This window comes from Archocentrus centrarchus, chromosome 19 (genome assembly GCF_007364275.1).
Source record: "Archocentrus centrarchus isolate MPI-CPG fArcCen1 chromosome 19, fArcCen1, whole genome shotgun sequence".
Classification (NCBI taxonomy): domain Eukaryota; kingdom Metazoa; phylum Chordata; class Actinopteri; order Cichliformes; family Cichlidae; genus Archocentrus; species Archocentrus centrarchus.
In genome coordinates this window covers 6,354,488-6,379,044 of record NC_044364.1, presented here as the reverse complement: position 1 = coordinate 6,379,044, position 24,557 = coordinate 6,354,488, and the positions used below count along the sequence as shown (strand labels likewise).

At 42.5% G+C, this 24,557-nt stretch overlaps 1 protein-coding gene across 1 annotated transcript in view; it reads right to left on the bottom strand.

The window, feature by feature from the left end:
• Window positions 1-21,288, bottom strand: part of raraa (retinoic acid receptor, alpha a) — a 140,251-nt gene extending 118,963 nt beyond the window's left edge. The window contains exons 1-2 of the mRNA XM_030755175.1: window positions 21,007-21,288; window positions 3,254-3,303 (exon numbers count right to left, since the gene is read on the bottom strand). The gene's annotated coding sequence lies outside the window, so the exon portion shown is untranslated. The remainder of the gene's footprint in view (window positions 1-3,253; window positions 3,304-21,006) is intronic.
• Window positions 21,289-24,557: the final 3,269 nt, after the last annotated feature.

The following is a 24,557-nucleotide window of genomic DNA, read 5'->3' as shown; positions in this document are numbered from 1 at the left end:
TTCCTTGCTGCCAAGTTCCTGTCAGGAGGCGCCCCAAAGAGGAACTGCAGACTACTCAGTACTGTTAGCTACGCCCTCTCGCATAGAATGACTTTTTCTGCATACAGTACCGAGTGGTGATTTGTAGCAATACTCAAATCCAGGGAGGTCTCTTCATCAATTTTAGCTCTCACACACACACACAAAACACACTTCAAACACTCAATCTGTTGTTCCAAAAGCAGCTCTGAGAGCAACAAACTTCATAAAACATGTTCTAACAAAAGGCTTAATTTATGAGCCCTTAACAGATTAACACCAATTTTCTCAAAACACAGTGCATAAAAAAGCACAAAGCATAGTTTCATTAAAGCAACACTTTATGAGTGGCACTTTGTTAGGTTTGTGGATAATGGGTATTGTAAAAACTTAGCACCACCACATAAAAACTTAGTAAACAGGATTGGTAAACTCATGGGCACTAATCCAGGCACTTGTGGGAAAAGAGCTAAATCTAAATTACTCTCCCACTAATGCAAAAGAGCACTGCAACTTCCAATAAAGCAAACATATTTTCTCGAATCATTACAAAAATATGACGCACCAATGAACCAATCAGAATGTCGTATCCAACGCACGAGCAGCCTGTTTGTCCAGCACGGTCAGCAAGTGTTGGAAACTTTTATCTTAAGCCCTGCAGATACCAGCGAGCTTGTTTCTGAATAAAAAGTTAAGAGCCACACACTGACAAACACAAAGAAAAACCACAGTTATATCTAGGGCATGAGCTGTTTGTCTTCATATCATGCATGTGTAATGTCCAGTCATTGTGTGGTAGGTGACAGCGTGTGTTTGTGTGAGCCAGCGATGGAAGGAGTGGTGAGACGTGGACCCACAAAGGGGTGTGTGGCCCAGGATGGTGCGACACAGGAAGAGATGGGGGGGGGGGGGGGGGGGGGGGGGGTGGGTAAATACAAAAGATGGAAGTATGGATGGAAAGATGTAGCCTGGGATCGAGAGGACTCGGTGAAAGTTTAAAAAAAAAAAAAAAAAAAAAAAACAGGAAGCAATTTATGTTCGCTTGGATGGCCGCATGCTGGCACGTTTCACTAACCTTTGACTGTGCAGCCAGAAACTCCCCATTTGCACCAAAATAAGGTAAATCAATGGCAAAGTGGAAGCACAGAGGGGAAGTACTGTCTGCATTTGTTTGAATGGGATTTGCACTGTCAAATTGCTCAAATTTGTCACTGTGGTTGGAGTATTAAGCATCACTTCTGCTATTCTCCTCCTGGTGAGGAAGTAAGATGCCACACAATGCCTTGCTAGGCAAATGCCTTACAGTAAATGAGCTTAGCAGCACAAAATATCAACTGAACTTGAAGCTGTTTACTCAGCCGTAAGCCTTTCAGTTTGTGGGTTTGTGTGAATTTGGCAAAAATATTGGTTAATCGGAAAGTGAAAAATTTGAACAGCCCCAGCGTGCAACATAATCGTACCAAAACCCATAGCCAGATATACCACAATGAAAGTTTACAATTAGAGACAATGTTTCAACCACAAAGAGAAAGCAGTCCACTCATCCATGAAGTGTCAAACAGAAAAAAGATTCAGAAGGTGCTATAGCCGGGCAGCTAAACAAACTAATCATCCAACTGTGTCCAGCCTTAAGTGAGACTAAGAAGTACCATTACACAGGAATAACTGCGTATAAACAATACATTTCAACTTCCCCTAAGTTTCCACGTGTGGAGTTAGAAAGAAAAACAAAAAAAAGCACCACACTATGAAAAATACAGGACTCCCTTTCTAGACAGAGGGAGAGGCAGCGGGCTCGGCAGCCACCGCCGACCTACCGCACAGAGTGTGAATCATTAAAGGCATGTGTTCCACATCAACTGCCGGGGCCTCTTCCCAACCCACTTATGAGACTGGATCTAAATTATGAAGGGAGGGAGGGCAGCGGAGGGGGGAAGGGGGGAGCTTCAGTATAGTTTTACACTGAGATAAAAACCCCAAACCTGCTAACTCAGAGATAAAGTGCAAAATGGCTGCAGCTATCCTCCGCCCATTCACAGAATAATGGCTTAATTGTGTGATTTCCACAAAATGTTACAAAGTTAATACGATGAAGAGAATAAACAACAAAATAAGAAAGCCAAACTTAATTAAAAACTGACCTGCTTTAATTTGTACATGTTTTCCTGCCCTTCCTGCTGTTTTTAAGGCCAAAGTGCTGGGTTTAAGCTTGCCCATCAGACCATCCCTACATCAAACTGGTAGCCAACAGGGGAGTGTCTGCCAGGCCACTTGTCATCCCCACTTACAGCACATGGACATCTTCTGTGAGTGTGCTTCTGTCCACAAAGCACATCTCTGTCTCTGCAGATCCCTTCCAGTGAAGGAGTCTGCATTCTTCTTGGTACTGGCTGCCATATTGCTACGCATAGCATTCAGTCTGCTTTTTGCTCAGAGGCTGGTATGAGGGCAGGTGTAAGTCTGAGGGAAGAGATTACCTTTCCTTAAGGCCAGGAAGGGTTGTCAAAAAACAGGACAGGATGGGACAAGATAGGACAGGACAGGGGAGTAAAACAAGTCTGCACAAACATGAGAAAACCAGACTGAGAAGGACAAACTGTGATTTTTCATTGGCTGAGAGAAACTAGTCAACCTTCAGCTCTGTCCTGTCAATCATTAGGGTGGAAAGAATTTGTCAAAACAGCATGAAATGAAATAAAAAAGGGATAAAAATAAAATGAATAGCGCCATTCTTTTACTTGCCAATCTAATACAATGAAGAAGAATCAGACCCAAAATGAATCTATATTCTCACAGTAATGGCCCATGTGCTTCAAGCCAATAGCTAATGATGAACGGCTGTTTTTGTTTGGTCTTTGTCACTTTAATATGACAGGGCAAATCTCCTCACTGCCAACTCCAGCTCTGATGCAACAGTCCTCATCCTAATGCTAGCAGCATGCAGAGCACAAGACACAGCACCCCCTCCAAACAGACACACAGTGTATATCTGTGTGAAAATGATTGCACAGGCTTAAAAAGTCAGCTGTCCTCAAGTATGAACTTTACACGGCCAGTGAAATGCAAAAGATATGACATGGGTAAAACAAATGGCAATCTCGCCACGACATTAATGTGACACAGAACAATGCTAATCTAGAGAGAGCAAACTTAAATTCGGTACACACAAACACAAGTGTCGAGTGTGGAAAGCCCAATTACCCAGAGTCAAAAGCAGCGACAAATTCGGGCTTACCCCAAAAACGTCAATCTCGCTGTCCTCGAATCGATTGCAGCTCCTCGGCTCTGAGGAGAGAGAGAAAGAAAGAGAGAGAAAGATTTTTTTGAAATCGAGAGCTTTGTGGTCCTTATCCACGTGCTGCAGACTCAGTGACTCCCTAGCTTTCTGGCGCAGAACTGCTTTACTACATGAAAACTCTTACACACTTTTTCCCCTCTCATACTCCCCGTGATCTCCCCACCCTTTTCCAATAGATTGGACTTTCTTATTTGCTACATTTGTGCCCCAAACATCATGTGAAAAGTGGAGTAAAACAGTGCTTTTGTGGCACATGAATTACCTAGGGTCTAGGCAGGCACAGTAGTGCTTATGGCCACAACTCAATTACAGCAATGTGAATCAGGTGGCGGCCTAGAAATCCCCTCAGCCTGATGCACAAATAGGGACACAGAGGCGCCTTCATCGCCAAGATAGAAACGAATCTGAAGTGGCGTGTCATCTTTTCACAGTAGAGCAGCTAAGCCGATGCTGTACAGATGAATAGCTGCTACAGACAACGATCTAATGACTCTGCTTTGCAGCAAATATATGAATGCTGCCATTTTGTTTATGCAAGCTGCTACAATATTACAAGTGTTTACTAACAGGTCTAGTTACAGATCTAAATTGAAAGAGTCACATGGCATTTAGAATATCTGATAAATGGCACCTTTGTGCTGTAGAAAGCATGGAAAAATGCTTTGTGGTATTGTTTTTGAACCGAAAACAACTAGTTGGAAATTACAGAATGGTGGTTTGTAAATGTTAAAAGTCACTTTCATGGATTCAACGTGAACGCCAAGCTGCACAATCACGGTCAATCATATTTGAATAGAAAATTGGCTCGTGTCAAAAGCAGTGAGCTTATCCTGTCTCGCTTTTTAAGGGGAAAAAGGAAAAAAAAAAAAGTAGAGACCATCTCTTTTTTAGCCTGGCAAGGGGATCAGTCCGGCTCCAATAAAATATAGAACTATGGACCAGGATAGGGTTTTCCAAAAGCAAGAGAAACCAATGACATTTAAAACTGTGGTCTGTTTGGGTTTATTTCACTTCACTTGTCACAGCGAGAAAGCAAGTTTCTTTCGTTTAGTTAACAAAGAATGATGCAAGCTGTGGCAGAACAGAGCTTTTCTGACGGCCAGGCTAATAGTTGCTCTTTAGAAGGGTCAAGATACCACCACACACACAGACACACACACACACACACACACAAAATCATCCCTTGAGGCAGAAGTGGCCTTTTACAAGCAGCAAATGAATTTTGCAGTAATTTGTTATCACAAGCTCCCGGGGACAATGAAACAACAGAGGTATAAATATAGCTTCTTTTATTTTATTTTTTTTAACAAAAATTACCATTACTTTAAAGAATGGCTTCATTTGCACACCACTCAATTACAAATGGCTCTCAGAGACACCTCAATTTGGGGTTAATCAGGAAGCAAATTTGCAAATTAACATTAAATGTTTGCTAGTAGATATGATCCATAACCCAAAGCTAATAATGATTTGTCAGTATATGAAAAAAAACTGCTTTAAAATCTTCAAACATTTAGTAAGCACAAAAGTGACATAACAACAGGTAAACACTGGCTACTTCTGACACCATTAAACGCTATCTTGTTTGCAGATGGGCCAATACCAGTCGATTAGGCAGATATCAGCCAAGTGTGATATATCTGTGCATCCCTGCATGCTATACTCTCCGAGACAACTAGAGGGTGTGGACCCATACATCAAAATATGTTCTGTATAATGCAATGCACTGAAACAAAGTTAACTGGTATTATGAGCTTAAACCTCCCCCATTTACGATCAGGGTAGACCAAAAAAAAAAAAATAAAAATACCGTTTCATTACCCATTCAACCTCCGCCCAAAAGCTGGTTTGTGCAGCAGCTCCTTGTGCTACTGCTTGTTTCATTACACACCCTCACTTCCTGTTTATGAATATGAATGGTATCTAAATCATGTGTTCCTACTGGTCCTGCAGAGGAAGAGGAGCATAATTTCTAGAAAGACGAGACAAGATGAAATGAGGACAGAGTTCATGTGTGCACGTGTGTCTGTGAATTTGTATATGAGCCTGCAGCCTACACTGATGAGAGTGGACAGGAGTAGCCCAAGGTAATCACGTCTTTATCCTTGCTGATGGGCGAAAGCAAGTCGCTGCAGACGCTCACCTTTAACACCACAGAAGAATGCGGCGTCATCACAGGGGAGGCGTGGTGAGACAAGCCAATCTGCTTTTCAAATTGAACCCAATATTAGCACACACAGGAGGCCTTGAAAGGAGGCTCAGGAACTCACATGGAAGAGTGTGAAACAATAATGCAGTGGGGTCACCCATCCTCAGTGTACAGCCCAGCATCTCAGCAACTGTAACTACACTTAGGGTTGCTCAACTGCTGAAGGTTTAAAAGGTTTGATGGGAAGCAGTCCAGCTCTCAAGTAAAATTATCATCGGCCCTTGGATGTTCACTTACTCACTGTGACAGCATTGCCCCTGCATAGACTATCACTACAAATAGAAACTCTGATTTCGAGTACGACCAGCAGTCTCCAAGCGTGTGCTTACTTGGGAATGACAGCCCCGCGGCGAGGGTCATGAGCTCACACTAAAACAGACACAATGTGTTGTTTTAACTTGCTGGGTTCTATAAAATTCCACCGGCTGCCAGCGCACGCACGCACACATCCACAGAACATAAACCCCCCTATTCTTGAGGCTCTGACTCCAAGCGGTGGAAAGCCCCTTCAGTGACACATAGATCGCATAACCTCTCTTGACACAAGAGGACACAACTCCCAATGGAAAGATGCAGATTCACACACATGCACACACACACACACACACACACACACACACACACACACACACACACACACACACACACACACACACTGATTGCAGGCCAAGGCTCCAGACTGCTATTGTCCTTCAGAGCCATCCAAAGAAAACAATGAAGAGGGTCACGCAAGGCCCCCTGTGGAATGGTAAATAACCAGAGAGAGTGAGACCAAGAGTGAGAGAGGAAGAGACTAGGGAAGTGAGGGAGAGAGATTGAGCCAAACCCAGTCTGACAGTGCTATATGGAAAACCAAGTGCAAAATATGACCATCTGGGGACAGGTGAATTCCACTAATGTTCAATCATTCAGGAAGAATCTGACACTGCTTGAATGGAAAATATGTCAGCTTCATGATGTACAGAGGAAAAACACACATAAAGAAAGAATGCAAATTAGCTCACAGCTAGATTTTCTGTAATACACTTTAAAAATGCAGTATATTCCTTCAACTGAGTTTTAATCAATATTTTACACACTGTAGTAAAATAACAGGAATCTAAATTGCATACTGTGCAGGAGAAGTCTCTTATAATGAGCACAATCATTTAGGTGAGTGTTGCTCAGGTCAAAGTCATGCACAGACAGGAAAAACAGGGGGATAAAGTCCAAACAGTATCAAAGGCTGAGATTATGGTGATGTTAACCATTCATTAGCGCTGAGTGACCCTTATTATAAAACCATCTTTGTTGTCATTATTCATCTGGCATAAAATGCTAGCCTGTTAATTCAGACTCAGGATGTTGACAATAGGCGGTCTACAAAGGGCTTAGAAGGCACAGTCTCCCTCCTGATTGGTCTTTCATATGCTAATGAGGCGACTGTTTGGGGTTTACTGGCCTGGTTGGAAATGATTTAGGGCGACACCGGTGCTCTGTGCCTTTATGTTAAGGTTGGCCGCGGGGGCTCATACATCACCCTGATCATTAATCAATTAGCGTCTCCTAGCCACCTGTCGGACACATCGGCACACAAAACATTCCTGCCCTTGGGCAGTTGCTAGACGATGATCATCAGCAGCACCACTACTACCTTCCAGCCCCTCGATATCCCTCCCCCATCTGCTTTATGGTAATACCCTGATGAATTACATAATCACACCCAAACACTGTCACCAACGTCAAGGGCTACTCTCCAAGAGAAGCAGATCTGAGTGGAAGCTGCCACAAACCTTTTATGACCTTCCTCACCCACCCACCCACCCCCACCTCCCAATTCAACTAAACACCTATTTTTTTTTTTTAAACATGCATTTGCTCTCCGCTGTCACAAACAAGAAAAGACCGGGCAGAGAGGAATTGATGCCGACCTTGAAGGAGAATCAATAAGCTGACGTCTATTCAGAAGTGCTGAATGCACACCAATGCTGTGTCCTCCATTGTTTTAAATGCAACTGCCTCCAGTGGGGTATTGATAGTTGTTTAGTATTGATGATGTGACACAATAGTCAAACAAGTGTGGGATGGAAAGGTTCAAACCAACAGGGTATTTGTGAAATTGGTCCTGGAAAGGAATTTTGTTTATAGATGAACAAACTGCTGATTTGCACCGTGGCAACCAAGTGTTAAACAAATGTACAGCAGACTTCTAACTAACAGTGTACAGGGAGCTTTAATCATACACAGCCTGGATCAGAGGGTCTGTTGTGGAAAGAGGAGGTGAAAAAAGCTGTGCTGAATCTTTAATGGTCTGGGTTTCAACTCAGTTTGTGATCTCATGGAGTCACTCGAGCATGCTCCTCAAAGACGTCTGTTAACAGCAGGTACCAGCAGCCCGAAATTCAAAATCAAAATAAAATGCAGAAAACAGCTTTACTGAAGTCAAGAGGGGACCAAATAAGCACACAGAAAATTTCAGCCCAATATTTCAGTGTGTGAGATACTGCATATATATAATATAAAAATGATGGTGCTCTGTCACCGTTGAATCAACATTATTGATATGAAACTTTTTTAAAAGCCTGTTTTTTGCGCTTTATTTTGGTATCAGATTAATATTTTTTTCTTTTTTAAATCTTTATTACTGTATTTTGATGACAAAAATTTGTCGTAACTTTGATTAAAATTTATGACTTCTTCCTAAAATTTTATCTCATGCAAATCAGGTACATATCGAGAGTTGGGGATATGGGGATGAATAGGAAATTTGTAAACATTGCCGAAGGGCAACGCCAACAGAGCCCAGTGGGATTTTTGAAGTGGGTCGGTTTTGTTACCACTGGAAAGCCAATTGAACAAGCTCTTAATGCATTTTAAAATTTATTTTATGGGGATTTTTTTATGATAACTAACTGAACTTTGCCCGATTTTACCCATTCACTGCGTGGACATTGTTTTCCAGCAGCATTAACCTGGGCTTGCTGGTACCCATTAACAGCTGCCCTCTAAACAACTGCCACAATTAGTTTTGTTTTGTTTTTTCAAATGGGAGATTTTTATGTAAATTTAAACTCTAATGCAAAAGCCCTCACTTCCACTAGACAATCCGTTTTCCACAGTCTTGCTTCCCCTAACAACAGACAATCCCCAACACCGCCCCCCCAAAAAAAACCCTCCACATTTTTTTCTCCACACTTTTTTTTGTTATTTGGAACTAATTCTTAAAAGCAGCTGAAGAAATAAGTGGCACTAAAATTAGCACCTAATCCGCCAGCCCTCAATGTGAGGACATGGAGAAAGCAGATTTGTCAAGCCTTGATTTAGCAGTATTCTTCCATTATAAAAGTAGCACTCTTCACGCAGCTTAGCAGGACGAAATGGCTCAATCAGTCTCATGTGGAACTTTTAAGAGCGAAGGGGGAAGAGGATGGTGTAATGGCCTATCTGTGAACCCAGAAACCCCACTTTCACAATGGTGCTATTATTACGTTGCATTCATTGTTATTCCTACCTGTGTTGCACTCCTCACCTTCTCAGGATTACCCTTTGAAAATGACATTCGCCATCCACTTCCAATGCCCCCCCCCAAAATACAAGTGCTGTTTCATTGGAGGGATTGCAGGGAATCTGGGCCACAATGTAGGATGTGTAAAGTATTAAACACTGGGCCAGTCACTGGAGACAAGAGTTTGGTTTGGGTTTTTTTTTTTTTTTTCTTTTTTAAATCCAACCAGCTCAGGCAAGGTGCCAGCTACCAACATTATCAGGTGGATTTTCAAAAGAACAAAAGCTCCTCTGCAATTCTTTACACTGCAAGTGGGGGGGGGGGGACATGAAACAAACAGAAACCCCGTGTGTGTGTGTGTGTGTGTGTGTGCATACACATAAGCCCACTGTCCTTGATATTTTAGCCGAATTGATTTCAGAAGATTATTTCAAAGATAATCTCACACTTTCTTCTATTTGCTTATCTCTAAAGCTATGTCCCAAAAACAAAAAAAAAATGGCTGGGATTTCGATGTGTGCAGGTTAAAACTAAAGCTGAGAACACAGGGAGTGTTCAGGATTCCCATATCTAATCAGAAATGTATTTCAGAGGCCACGGGAAGAATAATAGATAACTTTAGAAAGATAAATGTGGAGGAGGAAAATGTCTCACACTTGACTGAAAACAAGGAAAGTGAAAAGTTGTGTTGCTTGGTATCTGTATGGCGGTCAAACGGTGCTGGAGAGAAAAATGTTGCCTGAGCAGATAAAGGCTATCCACAGGGTTCAGGGGCAGCCAGAAGACAGCGGGAAGGAGGAGGATGATGGGTGACGGGGCAAAGGCTTGACCTCATGGGGTCAATAGGTGATAAGTAACATTTATCATACTTACACAAGCTGCTAAATGAGAAACCAGGCAGCTTCTCTTCTTCACATTTCAATGTCCAAGTCCAATGAAGCTCACTACTGGCAACCAGATGCCCTGTGTTTATGACAGAGACAAATCCTGGAAACCCTAAGTGGAAAAACATGCCATGCTGGCACACAGTAGCACCAGTGAAACATTACATCACTCTGACGATTTAATGAGTACAGCCTGGATCAGATCAGAAGTTTAAATACCTGCCAATGCTAATATAAATTTCACGCTTCATGAGAGAGACTGAAAAACAAGCTTCATCTGATAGGGCAACAATGGTTGGAGGATGAACGGGTTGTGGTTGAGGGGGAAGCAAGGAGCGCTGTCTAAGTCCTGAACGCAGAGAATCCATGGAGCCACAACTCAACCACACTGACATTCACATGGGGAAAATGACAAAGAAGTAATTGAGTGTGGGATCAGATTTGGCACAGACCTATCAGAAAACACCCCACCCCCCCAGGGGACTCTGCGACAGCGGCTCTGTGGAGGATCACGGCAGCTCGGTTTTGTTTTGGTGCTCTGGACAAGTGGACAACAGTTGTAGTGGATACCCCGGGCCAGAGGCCAACCAAGAATCAAGGCCCCCTTGTGCAGATGGACAATTAGGACACGCTCACGCAACAAACATCCATCAAGTGAAGATGACAGCTAATTTCAGAGATAAAACAAACATAGCCTTCTTGTTGGCCATTTTATAACTTGTGCATGGGCAGGACATCTACAATGAGTCCACTTGAAGAGAAATGCACAAAGAAAATACAAGTTAGCAATGGTGTCTCATTTCCAAAGCCCACAACTCCAACACACAGCAAACAAATTCAGCTGCTGACACAAACTACATAATCATTGCAACACATTCTCTATCCAAGCACACAAGAGTTAGAATTGACCAAATGAAGCAAAAAGCTATTTTCAGGCATTTCTACATCATTCGATTATTTTAACTTTATAAAATACATAATCTGGCAAACAAGCATCTTTTCACTGCTGCTGTTCTGCCAGCATCTCACATACATGAATATATGGAACCATACTTTTGAACAGTAGTTCTCTTTGCCTCCATCGAAGAGCAGGATCTGTGTGTGCGCTGCAGCGAGCGACTGATATCCCATCAGACTCAGGGAGGGACATCCTTAGACTGGAGTGGGAAAAGCAAAAACGTGTCCTAACAAATGTTCTGGTCTTATCTCAAATTAGAAACAACTCACGAAGACGCACAACAGACATGCTCAGTTGAAGGGATATCTAAATATTACAAGGGTCGACCAAGTGAGGCTGCTGTTACGACATTTAGACAAAGTTGACATGTTCAGGAGCCCTGGCATTAATGCACTGGAGTGCATGTCTACAAGGGATAAAACAAAGTCAAAAGTATTGTTATCATTATACAGGGTTTTTCCTGAAAAGAGGAAATTTTGGTTCCTCCCAAAAAATTTTAGCTAGAGCCAAAGGAGAAAAAAAAACACACCCCCATTGTTATATAAATTTTCAACCAGTTTGACTTTGAAAGTCTGGGTTAGGGGAAAAACCCTAAATAAGAAAGTTACATAATGTAAAACTACTTTTTCATTTTCTTAAAAAAATGTGCAACAATGCACACCTGTTTTCACTTTGTCACTAAATGATCAGGTGACCTGCCAACAAAATTAAAAAGACATTCGACATCTCCGCTGTAATTTAGCTCCTTATAATTTTTTACTTGTTTAATCGATATAACCGATTAAACAGTCAAATATTAAGCAGTAAAAATAAGAAGAAGTAAAAAAAAAAGCAAGTGGGCAGTCTTCTAACATGTGCAAAGGTGTGACAACAGGCAGACTTCCAAGTGTTCTGCAAGTAGTTTTCTCTTCATTTCTCACATTCCTGCTTCCACCACTGTCCATATTCGCTGCTGAACTCTCACAGTCACTTCTGTGCTGTCAGTGATGGTTTGACAGTGAACAGTTTAAGGAAAAGAGACAGAAGGGGAGCACAAACTCAGTGTCTGAGCCAGCCAGCCCCTTTATGTTTTCAAGAGAGGAAAAGCCACAGTGTTATTAATAATGTTACCTTCAAGAGCCCCAGCAGCGCATACAACTGAGTCATCATACACAAGTCATTACTCTGTAACTGGCAAATGTAAACGGGATGCAGATATTAAGTTTGTCTGTGTAAATGCCACAATTTGGAAATTTATTTGTGTATGACTTCCACATGAAAAGACAACTTCAATATCTCTTTTTATGAGCTTGAACAAAGCAATCTTTGAGTCAAGTCTAGCTCATGATTCGAGTCCATGAGTGTGGCAACAATCATTTTGCTGACATCTGAAGTTAGTGTTTGCTGCAGGGCGTTAGGTTAGCAGCTAGAAATACATCACAAGGTACCAGCACGAAGCATTCAGCACGAGCATCCCTGGGTTCTGTTGCAATTTTTAATATTCTTTCTAGACTCTGTGGATCCTTTTTGTGTCTTAACAACAAGATCCTCTTGTGCCTGGATTTGCCTCCCGCTCTTCTGGATTTTACATAACGTTCCACGAAGAAACAAATCTCAATAAACAGATTTGTTATTATTAAAAGGGGGTGACTGCTGGATTAGGGGGGGAATCTGTATTGCACAAAAAAAGGCTTACAGTTATCGGTGCTGTATTAATGTAGATGTTTTCGAGCAGAACAGGCAGGTGTAGCCTGATCCATGCATAAAACACGCTAACACAAAAAAACACAGATTTAGCTGTACCAAGCTTGAACCACTCTAAGTTTGTCCCAGGTTGATTTGTGGGTTGACAATTGAGGCCATAAAGGCCTTTTTTTAATATTAAGCTAAGTCTCACCAATCCATTGTCCTCGTTTATGCTCTAAAGCAGACATGAGCAATTAGCTTTCCCACGGGGCCACATGAAACCTGAATTCAGCTTACAGGTGTGACCCTCCATAACAATCCAAGTTTCTCATGTGGTCCTTTGGGGAAGTTAATTGCCTCCTCTGCTCTAAAGAGTATTCTTTAACTCATCAGGACACTGCAGTAAAGTGGCTCCATAGCACATACACAGTACACATTCACCTAACAAGCCCCCCTGGTTTGATCCCGCGAGGAGACACAAATCCCTCCGGGGTCGCGTTAGAAAGGACATCTGGTGTAAAAATGTGCCAAATCAAATATGGGGCGCTACCTGCTGTGGCGACACCTTGAGAATAAGGGAGTAGCCAAAAGTAGCTTTCTTTATGAGCGCGCTGCAGCGAGTGAATAAAAGCAGAGCTACCAAATAAACCACGAGCAGGAGTTTTGATTAACATCTTCCAATTCATAGTATTAACAAAAGTCCCTTTTGGATATTAACTAGAATTACAGCCTCACGCTCACATGCCTCTGGCAACCAAGTCAAGCTGCAGTTTACATTCATCTCTTCTTCTGTTATTATGGCGCTGAATAACATTCAATGAATATTTGGTTATAAAATGTCATCAGTCCCTCCTTTACTCTAGGCATTTGTGTGATTTACCAGTTACTATTAGCTCATGAAATAGTTAGTTATGAAAAATATTTGAGGTCACGGTGACTTTGACCTCTGACCACCAAATACTAATCAGTTTATTCTTGAGACAAGTAGATGTTTATGCCAGATGTAATTGCAAAGATTGCAGTGACAAGAATCGGAGGGATGTGAGGTCACAGCCACCTTCACAAAATCTGATCAATTCATGCTTTAGTCCTAGAAGAGCTTTTGTGCCAAATTTCAAGGTGTTAAGGAGATCTTACATGCACAAGAACAGGACCAGGACCAGTAGACAACAAGTAAACAGACTCTCGTGATAGCATAAGACTGTTTGCAAGTGGAAAACACCTCTAAAGTTTGGCAGTTGGCTAAAAACTGCACTTAAACCTTAGTATGTCTACATCCTGTCCAGACCTTCCTGCCACAAGAAACATGCATGTTTTGCTTTGCTGTTACAATATAAAATACAGGCAACAAACTATAAAGTCTGGAGCCAAACAGACATGGCTGAATGCAAAAAAAAAAAAAAAAAAGGCAGCGTGTGTATTGGCAACTGGCAACAAAATTGAGCAGGCAGTGACTGACTACGCACGCGTACAAATGTGAAGTTCTGCAGATATGACTCTGGAACATGAAGCAGAGTGGTGCAGAGAAGCCTGCCGGAACACAGTCAACGCACTTTACACACACAGGGCCTGGAAACAACACGCTTGGGGCTTCCACCTTCATTTAGATGAAAATGGACCTCCTCGAGAGGAAATAAAGCCATTTTTAACTCCCCCTCCCGCTTTGAGTCGGCCTCCCATAATATGCCCAGTCAATGGACTGTGGGTCTATTCAACTGCAGGCAGCCCACAGCACAGCCATAAATAATGTAGGGCAGCTCACATGAAACCCTAATCACCATTGTGCTGTCACCCAACAGCGAAGATAGCTTGTTTAATTTACTGCACCGCATCTGTCTCAGTTCTGCCCAATTTAGTTTCAGAGTTTCAATGGGCAAGTACACCAAGTATTTATCAATATGCTTTTCACCCAATGCCATGAATCAATAAAAAAAAAAAAAATGCAATGTTCATGTATCTAAGTGTGTGATTGCATGCATCTGTGTTTGTCCACAGTTTTGTTTGTTTGTTTGTTTATTTATTTTGTTTTGTTTTTTTAGGGGTGATGATGTGCCTTTGTGCCATGAACAAACAAACAAAAAACAAAAAAACAAAAAAAAAGCTGCATCTTGTGTAACAACAAAGGCTGGCTGAGAAGAAGCCATCAACACTCAATAACCACAGATCATTACTGGCAATATACAACATACTTCATTACATTACTATTCCATTAGCATGCTTCCATTTGCATATTCCAGTCACCTCCTTACTGAGGCAGTTGATCATAAATGGCAGCCATATGCTGTGTGGTGCGCCATATTACAGAATTATTACTGCGACACAAAAAGCCAAAAAAAAAGTAAATTATGTTGACATGAAACAAAACCAATCAAAGGATCCACCATTAACAATAGTGTCTCGCAGTCTCATTGGCTGAAAGTGTATCATTTGCAGCCACAGGTTATGCTCTCGCCGTGAAAAAAATATATTTATCTGCAGGCTGTCAGTCTAGTTTGACAGACTGGGTGCATTTCTGAGATACCTTCCTTAGGTGTAACTTACATCAAGGTTTTTTACGTCTTAACGACCAATATAAACATTTATGCAGTTTTTACTGGAAAGATTGATTGGTGCACTACAAAGCTACACAAAAGCACATGTAATTGGTTTAAAAATTTCTTTTTTGCACTCTTTTCGGATATTTCTGGCTTTCTGTCAACTTCTCCAGCTGCAAAAGCAGGAAACCTGTCATCTAACAGGCTCTATACTGCAGCGTTCCAGCACGACGATGATTTGGTGTGATGGCTCTTCACCGGGGCTGGCTGCATTGAGATGACAGACCACGGAGAAAGAATAAGTAGCAGCGGCTCACTAGCTTCACAGACTCGGTGGGCACAAGCCAAGACAGCAGAGCAGTACGATAACAATGCTATGTGCTGAGCCACTTACAAGGAGCTGCCTATTCGTGCTAGCAGCAGTGAGAGCTGTATCATCTTGTTCAGGACCATTATCTCTCCACCGTGCTGTTCTCTTCACACTGATAAATGTGGCCTATAGCAACTCGAGCTAATGTGCAAGCAGCTGCAACCGCAGCATCTGGGTTATACACTGTCAACGGACACATACGCCCACACAGGAGTCACAAAAGAAAGGATTTGTTCCACTAAAATCAGTGTAAAGACACTTTGGTTTGTGCAGTGGTTTAGAAGTAGCCACTGCTACTGAGCGGGAAGGACATGGGAGGTGTCAACTGTCTCACTGAGGAAGATATTTTTTTAATGGGGAGCAGACCAGCCAAAAAATATCCTCCAAGTAGGAACTAAAAAAATACAAAAACAAAACAAATGTAACAAATCAAGAGTCTATATTTTCTCTTGCACCTTTTTGGTAATATTAAACTGTCAAAATATATTCAAATTACACCAGTGTCAGCAGAGTGGACATGAAAACTGAAGGTTTTGTTATGCTGAGCAACCAATCAAACATCACTGTGTGGTGTTATGACTGACTGCAGACACACACTTGGCACAGAGAAATACTGGTATTATCAAGAAGCACTTAAGGACAGATTGGCTGGTCAGACATCTGTCTAAGTGACACTGGCTATGTAGCTAGCTGTCTGACTCATGGCAGCAGAAGGTTAACTTGGCAGCTCAGCTGTACAGCGCAGCTCTAAAAGGAATATTAACAGCATGTCCCTCAGTGCAGACTAAGAGCAACAGGAAAAAGCAAAGAAAAAAAAAAAAAAAAGGAGAGATGGAGAAAAAGCAAGGAGCAAAAGGGGTGGGTGTGCAAATCCAATTTCCAGCGACGGTGCGCTCAGGATCACTGTTTCACAAAAAGAACATATCATCTGTCACAGTTAATGGCAGTGTCCTCGGGAAAATGAAGGAAAATGGAATGAAGTCCGTTCATTAAGAAGGTGGGGGAAGGGGGTGTGTCGAAGCCATCGGTCTGCTCCACCGTCTCCGCAGGAAAATAAATATATACCCGAGCTATTATTTGTGCATTTAGAAGGTGGCAGTGCAGTCGCAATCAAGAGCTGGTTCACATGCAACAGAGGCAATATTCGAGTCTGCGGGCTCAGATGCAGAGCTATGGCTGGGAATGAAGAGGTCGTCCTGGCTGCCTAGTAGAACGGCTGGCAGGCTAGCTAACAGGCCCAGCCAGGCTGTCTCTCACTCAGAACTGTGGATGTACTCAGTGGAAGCAATTGATACCATTGTTTTATTGAGAGGAGGGTGGAGGGGGATTAAGAAGCAACAATAGGTCTCTTTCACTGGAAATGTCAGCCGTCACGCCGGGGGACTGTCCGACTAGGCAGAGACACTTTAGCAAAAAAGCCAAGGTCCAAAATGAGTGTGGAAAATAGTATGAAATTCTGTGACAAGTGCAATGAAACACTGTGACATGGGCCAAAAACATCCACATGCCAGCTGGTAGAAATGCAATCTCAAACATGCAAAATAAGCTGTGGGAAACTTTACAACAAAGAGCAGTCAGGCAGTGTCAACCAGAAATACAAGACCTTTGGTGTATGATTATTTTATGTATGTGTGTGTGTGTGTGTGTGTGTGTGTGTGTGTGTGTGTGTGTAGGGAGGGGGGTAAATCAGCACTAGCACTCTGCAGTTAAAAGTCAGTGGTTTCAAAGTCTATCAAAACAATGTGCAGCTTGAAACAGATTCTAAATCAATAACCTGGATAATAGGTTATATGGGTCTTTAGCTCAGCCTCATTAGGAAAAAAAGGAGACAATCGTGGCCTCATTCTTCAGGCAAATTGGCATAGCGAGGTACCTAAAATAACAACCGATGATCCATTCTGGGACATTTTATTAAGAGACTATACAACAGAGAGACACAAAGTTCTTTCTCTGAGTGCTTTGATGACCCAGCCGGCCTCGGACCTCTTTGAAAATGTCACTCTGAAGGTTTGAGGTGAATATAAAGAACAAATGGAAGCGAGGTAGCCTGCCGCTTTAAGACTGAGATGAAACCAAGTTATTCTACCACTCTGACCTAATTGCTCTCTCACTCTCCCAACATGAACACTGGGAGCTGTGCACTCTGACACGTAAAGATTATTTAATACCATCAAAGCCATAAAAAAAAAAAGGGAATAAAACGAGGCAGCATAAAAGGGGAGGAGGAGTTAACCCTCATGTGACTGGCAGCACCAGGCAGGCCAGTTTGCTATGTGGACAGCAACAAAATTGGAATCAGTATGCAAAAGCAGGCCTGTCTAACTGCCGCCGGCCAACATGAGTGGAGCTCCCACATCACAACATCACAGCGGCTCCACTCCCCCTCTAAAAAAAAAAAAAAAAAAAAAAAAAAGAGAAAAATCCCACTCGGCTTCGGCTACACTCTCCTCCCACCCTCCTTCTCTCCTGCTTTTCCCACACTCGCCCCAGTCCCAAAGGCAATGACTACGTCATTGGGCACCACAGAAAAACCACTGTAATATCCTAATTTATTTCTACTTATTCTGACAGACCGTGGGCCTGTTTCATTTGGGTCAAGGCTGATTTTATTAGTGTAAAGCTACACTGCGCGGTTCCACTGGACTCCATTTGTTGAAGTAACCATTTCTCTGTTGGTATGTTTGTTGCTTACTATTCTTTATGGCAGCATCAGTAGTCAAATAACACCTGTGCACTCCAAAACAAATTCTAAGAAAAAAAAAAACAACTAATCTGTAGATCGGTTTTTCCTATTTACAGCAAGTCAAACTGTAATTTTTCAGTGTGGTTTTCAGATAAATATCTAGCAATCCAAATGTGATAGGGTTTGGGTGGGGAGAGGTGTTTATCATTGAAAAAGCATGGGTGACACCATCAGGGCGTTGTGCCATCAAGGGGAACTGTCAGCACATGCTGAGTCCGTACTATACAGTCACAGCCTCATGAGTCAGCCTGGCTTGTCAGCAACAGGGTAGCAGGCTACCACCTGACCCACTGAGGCCTGAGCTGGATTTAGTCAAGAGAATCTCTCTAAGATTTTACCATAATTTTCTTTTTCCTGCTCACTCCTGATAGGCCAGCCCTACTAAAACCTGCTAAACTGATGGTGCTGTAGCGATTACACTATCCTTATACTTGATGGTAAAACAAGAAAGGAACAAACAAAGAAGGTCACTCAAAAAGCATTAATTCAATATATATATGTCTTATTATAGCTGTGTAATATTACACCACAGAGAAGCGAAAGAATGTAAAATGCATAAAAACACTTCAATTAAAGTCCTCTCAACAAGAACAATCTAAACAACCTTTAATAACTCACCGCTTTTCACCTGATGAATTCACTAGTTCCATGCACGATGAGAAAAACTGTCATCAAATGTAACAAAACTCACACAGCTAGGAGCTACTGACTCACCACTAGCATGCAAAACCAAAAAAGAAAAAAAAAAAAATCCCTTTCTAGTGTTTTTGACACTTGACTCTAGAAACTACAGAGGAAACAGGGGACACGCTGAGGGTGTGGGGGAGGTGAGGTGGCAAACTGAGTGTGCCACTGCCTCCGCTGTCAGGATGATACATTTAGGGCACATGAGGCCTTTAACTGGCATGGTTCACACGAGAAGAGAAGCCGCTTTCCGCTGACACTAGTCATAGAAGGTCTGACTGCATCACAGAAACCACTCCTGTTGCATTTTTACAAACGAGTGCGACAGTGGGAAGTATGACATTTAGAAAAAAAATAGCATCTACATGGTCTTTAGATCTTTAATATAATGTTCTGAGAAAGAAAAAACTCCATTTTATTTGTACTCAAGAAGTAGTTTGCATGAAAACGAGAGACTGCAGGAAATCCTTTCTTCGAACCTCCCTCGCTTAAGCGTTAGAATAAGATTTACTTATGAGTGCCAAAATCATGCCTTTCATATAACCCCGCAGCTTATCAGGAACTATTTTTAGAAAACAATGATAAGCATGTGTGACATGGGATTAGGTATCACAAGATGGCTAGACAGCAAAGACAACCATTTTATGCCAAATGTCTAAAGGTTATTATCAAAAAATTTCATCATGTGTGACAGCTTACTGGGCAGGAAAGAACAAGCTTGTATTCGAGCCAAGCCTTGCCAAATTATGGCGAGGGCACAACATTTAACTGTGAATCACACCAAGACGGGAGGTGACAGGGTGGGAAAACCCTCAGACACCCCAGATTTCCCACTGAGTGACTCTTCCCCTAATGCATCTTGCTCTGAATGTCACAGGCTGTCACAGGAAAGGTCGGGTATCTTTCTCCTCCAGTGCCACCCGGTGCTCACCTCCCCTGAAAACAACCTATCTGCACTGCCATGCAGCCAGCGGTGAACATCTGCAGAGCCATTTAAAAAAAAAAAAAAAAAAAAAATCACTCATCAAATCCTGCACAGGCGTAAGGGTTAATTCAAACACAAGGAAACATCTCTACAAACTACAGCTATCAACAGAAGGTACCCAGCACTGTAATCTGTGGCTCATAAGACAACGTTTTACAAGATAGCACTGCAGATTTCTGATGCTTCAGGGTATACTTAAAGACTCCTGACATTTAATTTGAGGAGATGCAGACGCCTTAAATCGCCACATTATCTTGACAGCGGATAATCAAGAGTGTTAACAAATTGGGGGAGATATCTGTCAGTTTGCGAATGTACCCTAGGGCTAAAAAATGTGGTTGTTTTTGTTACAGAAACAAGCACCTTTTTTTTTTTTCCCCCGTCTCGGTTCACCAAGTTTGCAGCTCAGTTCAGAGCACCTTTAAAAGAATGCAAGAAAGCGGCTGAGGAAGTGGGCTCCCTAAAATGACCGGTATTAATTATGCACTAGTGCAAAGTTTACCTCAAGCCTGAAGTCGCCCCCCCCCCAACCACACAATGCTGAGCGAAATGTGCAAAGAAATGTGAAAAAGAAATACTATCTCCCCACATTCCGCTGTCCCGACGTTGCCAAAACACTAGCTTTTCTCTGAGAGAGTACAGAGCCATCCAGACACACATTAGTTTTTTTTAAACCGAAAATCGCCACTTTCTCAACAGCCACGCTCGGTGGATCCTGAGGGGGCTCTGCTAATTAACTAAAGGAAACTGTCAGAGCTTGAATGTGACCCAACGTCTTTACAACCTCCACCGAGAGGCAAAGAAGCATTAGCTTCGCATGCTAGCTGCCCTAGGAGACGTCGAATTCGCACAGTATGATGTCGCTCGATTAAAAACACTTATACTTTCTTTTATTGACACTGAAAACGGATGCTTGAGTGGTCCACGAAGTGCCAACTTGAGAAGGAGTTTCGTGCTCCGGTTGTCCGGTACGCTTCTAACAACGAACGGCGTTCAAAACCTGTCACACCCGTGCAATTTAATAACCGTGCCGACTCGTGACGCATTCAAAATCCTCCAGGTGGAAAGGAGACAGGTTATTACGGTGCCTGGCTAACCTTCTGGGGTAGACCCGAGACCTGGACACACGCTGTCAAATGTTGACAAGCTGTCAATGACAAGTGTATGGTAATACCTGGGACCTGTTGACTCCTCCTCCTCCTGCTGCTGCTGTTGCTGCTGCCGCTGCTCGCCTCGGACTGCTGCTGGAAGTTCAGTCGCGCCGCTGTATTTCTACGCGGTTGTAGTCTCTTCTGAAAGTTTTCTGCCGACTTCTTAAATCTCCAAAAAGAGCGCTGAAGAGTTGCCCCACCGGGCAAACAGTAGGTAAGGAGTCGGCGAGTGGCGTTCAGAGAGCAGGCAAGTTGGAAACGGCTTTCGCAAAGGCAACCATAGCAGTCACGCTCTCCGGCTGTGAAATCCAACACCAGCCCTGACCCCGCCCCCTGTCTCTTTCACGGGGGCCTGTCATCGGAGGTGGATGTCCTGCTCTTCTCCAGATGTGCTCCGTGCCCTGTTGAAATCAAGCGAGGCAGCAAGAAATAGTACTCACTTTGTTTGGCTGCATTTTAAACGTGTTTCTAACTAAAATACGTACAATTTTCTTTTTTCAACAACGCACAAATATGACCTTTGATATGAGATTATAGTAATTTCTGGATCCAGTCATTGCTATTATGTAGTTATTATATTTTAAAGCTGTGGAATTGGGCACACAATGCAGACAAAGGAATGGTATTTATTTATTTTTGCAAAAATAGCAAGATGTATTTACTTCACAGGCAATTCAAACATTTCCAGATATAATATTTACATTTAATTATAACAGCTTATAATTAAAACCACGTGTTTCAGGATCACTTCAGTGATATGAGCTCCATATCATCACGGTAGGACAGAAAAACTGTACAGTCTTCTGATTTTCCTCAAATATGCATCATCTACATAAAATTTTAAAGGATATCGCCCCGCCTCCATTGCGTGACTGTGCCTCTGTGTCCTGCTGAGAACACCATTAAAGCCTCTAAAATATCTTCCATCACAGGTTGTGCTGTTCCCTTTTGTCACATTGCATTTGGGCACTCAGCTTCTTCTGTTTAACCCACCACTCTGAGGAGCGCTCTACCTGATCGCCTAAAGAGGGGCAGTGCTGTCAGTGGCTTTCAAGCATAATTATAAATTTGTTTAACAGCAACCAAACAGCTGTGTGCTCAGTTAGTCTGCATTTTAATTTTATATCATATGCCTTACACTTGTCTATCTTAAAAGATGTGTTATGTGTATTATACAGTACTCTACAGATGTCTTGAGCCACCTATCATTTCTTTGTATTTTGCTAGGAAAATGGGAAATGGATGCAGTGATTTATTGATCCATGCATAAACATACATGGAAATACAGTATATAAGGCAAAAACATTTTTTTTCCACTCAGCTTGAAATATTCAGTATGACCACCTTTATTCTTCCACACAGCCTGAACTCTCTGAGGCACCTTTCTTGTCATTTCTTTAAGCAGTCTTCAGGAAAAGTTCTTCAGGCTTCTTGAAGGACATTCAAATCTCTTCTTTGGATGTTGGCTGCCTTTTGTTCCATTCTCTGTCAAGATGATCCCACACTGCTTCAGTAATGTTCAGGTCCAGGATCTGGGGAGACCAATCCATAACTCATAGTGTTCCACTGTGTGTTTTTTTTATTTTTTTTATCCAGGTATGCTTTTACTGCACTGGCAGTGTGTTTGGGATCATTGTAATTCTGAAAAATGAAGTAGCAGCCAATCAGATGCTTTCCAGATTATATTGCATGGTGGATGAAAATCTGATGGTACTTTTCTGTGTTCAAAAGTCCATCAATTTTGACAAGATCTCCAACACCACTGTCTAAATGCAGCCTCAAACCACAACAGAGCCTCCACCGTGTTTTACAGATGGCTGCACACACTCACTGTTGTACCTCTCTCCTGACCACCTCTGTACATATTGACAATTTGAACCAGTAGTTGCAAATTTGGATTAATGACTCAATAAGACCTGTTGCCACAGATTTTTAGTTCTTGTGTAATTTGGGACTCAAGACTCTTTATTGTCATTTTAAAAATATGTTTTAGAGTTTACGTTCTTCAAAGTGGACACCTTTTGCTTTGATTACAGCTTTGCACACTCTTGACATTCTCTTAATCAGCTCTCAGTCACCCAAAATGGTTTTCCAACAGCCTTGAAGGAGCTCCCAGAGGTGCTGAGCACTCGTTGGCTGCTTTGCCTTCACTCTGTGGTTCAACTCCCCACAACCAGGCCCCATCTTATCTTAAAGACCTTATAGTACCGTATCACCCCAATAGAGCACTTCGGTCTCAGACTGCTGGCTTACTTGTGGTTCCTAGGATACTTAAGAGTAGAATGGGAGGCAGAGCCTTCAGCTTTCAGGCCCCTCTTCTGTGGAACCAGCTCCCAGTTTGGATTTGGGAGACAAACACCCTCTCTATTTTTAAGGTTAGGCTTAAATATATTAAGCCTTTCCTTTTTGATAAAGCTTATAGTTAGAGCTGGATCAGGTGACCCTGAACCACCCCTTAGTGATGCTGCTATAGGCCTAGGCTGCTTGGGGGTGATGCACTGTTTCTTTTTATTCACCTCTTTTTCACCTCAGGTGATTGTGGAGGCCAGGTCATCTGTTGCAGCATTCCATCACCCTCTTTCTTGGTCAAACAGCCCTTACATAGCCTGGAGGTGTGTTTGCGGTCATTATCCGGTTGAAAAGAAGAAGAAGAAGAAACAGCCTTTATTGTCCCACAGAGGGGAAATTTGGGTGTAACAGCAGCCGCAGTTATTATAAATATAAATAAAGATATAATAATTCACACTATTAAGAAAAGAATATATATAAAATCAACAAACAATATTAACCTTAATACTACTAATAATAATAACACTATATACAATGTGCATGATGTGCCGGACTATTTACAGTATATTATATATTATCCTACATTGTGTAGGCTATTGTGGTTTTTGTTGGGAGCAGTGATGGTTATAAAGTCTTACAGCTGCTGGGAGGAAGGATCTGCGGTAACGCTCCTTTGTGCATTTAGGATGCAGCAGTCTGTCACTGAAGGAGCTCTCCAGCTCAGCAACAGTTTCATGCATGGGATGGGAGACCTTGTCCATCAGTGATGTTATTTTGGTCAGAGTCCTTCTGTCTCCCACCACCTGCACTGAGTCGAGAGGACATCCTAGGACAGAGCTGGCTTTCCTGATGAGCTTGTCTATCCTCTTCCTCTCAGCTGTAGACAAGCTGCTGCTCCAACATACTGCTGCATAGAAGATGGCTGATGCCACCACAGAGTCATAGAAGGTCTTCAGGAGTGTCCCCTGCACTCCAAAAGACCTCAGCCTTCTCAGCAGGTAGAGTCTGCTCTGACCCTTCCTGTAGAGCGCATCAGTGTTATGAGTCCAGTCCAGTTTATTGTTTAGGTGAACACCCAGGTACTTATAAGAGTCCACTATCTCAATGTCCACTCCCTGGATGTTCACCGGTGTCCGTGTGGTGGGTCTGCGCCTGCGGAAATCCACCACCAGCTCCTTGGTTTTAGCGGCGTTGATCAGGAGGTGGTTCCGCTGGCACCAGTCCACAAAGTCCTGAGTCCACTGTCTGTACTCTGAGTCATCCTCACCTGTGATGAGGCCAACTA